A 2,500-nucleotide genomic window follows, 5' to 3' on the forward strand; every position below is an offset into this window, starting at 1 on the left:
ATGCACAATGGAACTCAAAGTTGAATAAACACTGCTGCCATTATGATACGTGGTTGTATGCACATCCTATAACAGTATTATATCTCGGCGAGGAAAGGGTTCCAAGGGAGGAAAGGGGAGAGGAAATGAGCCGAGGGCAGAGGAAGAAAGAGAGAGAGATGAACAGACAGAGAAACAAAGGCAGTGATACGTTAGACGGAAGGGCGGGAGAAATGAGAGACACAGAACAATAAACTGTGGAAAAGGAAAGGTCATCAGAGGGAGAGTGAGTTTTTCGATAAGTCAGACCATGCAATGACTGGAAATTGAAGGAAAAGGTCGACAGTTTATCGAGCGTTTAACGTAACCGTGACTCTAACAGTTCTACTGATATAAATAGTGTTATCTACGTGCTCTCCAATCCTCAAAACAAATCCTGGTAAAAGCGAGAAGGATTTGTACGTCCAGGCTCTGATTTCACACCGAATGTGTCCCTGTTTCACCAGAGAATAGAGGAAGGGAGATACAGAAACTGACTCTCCTGTCCTTGAAGGGCTGTGGGCGGCGAGCAGGAAGGCTCACGCTGGACAAGGTAGGAAATCAATTGAGATTATCTTACGGTAGGGATTTTATTACAGTCATTCAGTGCAGTGACATGTCATTAATGCACGAAAGATATCGAGGATAATGTGTTATCACAACATATTCAACCGTATTAGCTTGTATATGAATGACAACGATTATTTAACGTTTGAGAAGCATTTTAAACCAAGCTATACAAATATTCTCAATTCTCCCATTCCTTGCTTCACTAGCCATCATATTTGTATTCATCATAACAAAATGCATTCAGAGAAAAAGAAAAAAAAAATCCACTCAAATTTAACCTAAGGAATTTCTATGAGCAACAGCATAATCAATATTTGCGCTTGAATTCAAAATATTGGATTCCTATAAACATACCAGACATTCTCCCAAAATTAATCTAAAACATAATATTTCTGTGTACAATAAGAAAGCTGAGAAATCAAACATGTTATCAGACTGGCTAACTGCAGACACTGCGACCTTGTTACACTATCAGCTTTCGGTTCACTTGCTTTAAAGATGCTCTGTTAGTCACTGTCAACCTTAGTCTCCGTCAGCCTAAATACAGCCTTCCTTCTCCCTTTTCGAATTCCTGGATCCCCTGATTTAGGTGAGCAGAACAAATTACCAGCGTGATCCGTGGCGCTCACCCAGGTCAGTGTCGTCTGCCTTTCTGCTTTTCGAAACCCCGTGATTCCCCTGCTGCTCCGCCCCTGCTGACTCATGACGGCTCTCTTACTCTACGGCTGCGAGTTCCTCTTCCCCGTCTACCCGCCCTGTTGAACACCTACCTCTCTCTTCATCGCTATTTATTCCCTGCTTGACCTCCTACTCCAACCCTTATCTCCTCCTCCACCTCTTACTCTCCGCCTGATCTCCTGCCCCAGCCTCTTCTCCCGCCCTCGTCACTTCTTATTTTTCCCTGCTTGACCTCCTACTCCAACTCCAACCCCAACCATGACTTCCCTCCCCTTTCCTCTCCCTCTCGACACCTTCCTCTCCCTCCCCCACCACAATTTCCTCCTCCTCTTGAATCACGACTGCTCACTTCCCCCCTCGTCCTCTCCCTTGCTATGTTGTGAATGTAAATAAGATATAAGTCAATAGTCAATACAGACGAGCGGATCATTTGAATGACATACTAAACACGTGTAGAATATACCCTATAAACATGAGTATAACACGATTTCATTACAGTATTATCTTTTCGAACACTAACTTCATGCGTTCATTAACTGTGTATGGTTGAAGTATTTAACAGCAAGAAATCCAAACATATATGTGTGTGTGTGTGTGTGTGTGTGTGTGTGTGTGTGTGTGTGTGTGTGTGTGTGTGTGTGTGTGTCTGTGTTTGTGTTTGTGTGTGTGTGAATATATGTATGGCGTGTTAAAATTAATTTTCATAAGCTCTAATAATCATATCTAATTGGCGATTACAGTTATTTTTATTATTTTTTTCTTGTGGAATTTCCAGATGAACAAAACTCGGAAAGATATCGTTTGTTTACATCTCCGCTGTTGCGAAATTCCCAAAGCGCAAGGGAGACTTTGCCTTTTTGACGGGTTTCAAAAGAACAGAAGGCATGTGTGGAGAGCAGAATCACAGCCTCTAAAATGTAAATAAACAGTGATTTGTTTTGATTTAAAACCATAGACAATAATAATGATAAGTGGTGTAGCGTTTCTATAATGGTTAAGCAGAGATTTGTGGTGAATTTTAATTCTTCTTGATGTAAGGTGTTAACAGTTTTATTTTTATTTTCCTTTTTTTTTTGGGGGGGGGGGGTGTTATGGTTTAAGAAAAAGGGGAAGACAAATCTCGTACATGCTAGAAAACTTGGAACAATAGTATTTAAAGAGAAATTGTCGTGGGTGTACGGCGAGGTATGGAAGTAAAGGCTACAAGCTTATATAATAATCGTATTTATATCAC

The sequence above is a fragment of the Penaeus chinensis genome, chromosome 25, assembly GCF_019202785.1.
Source record: "Penaeus chinensis breed Huanghai No. 1 chromosome 25, ASM1920278v2, whole genome shotgun sequence".
Lineage (NCBI taxonomy): Eukaryota > Metazoa > Arthropoda > Malacostraca > Decapoda > Penaeidae > Penaeus > Penaeus chinensis.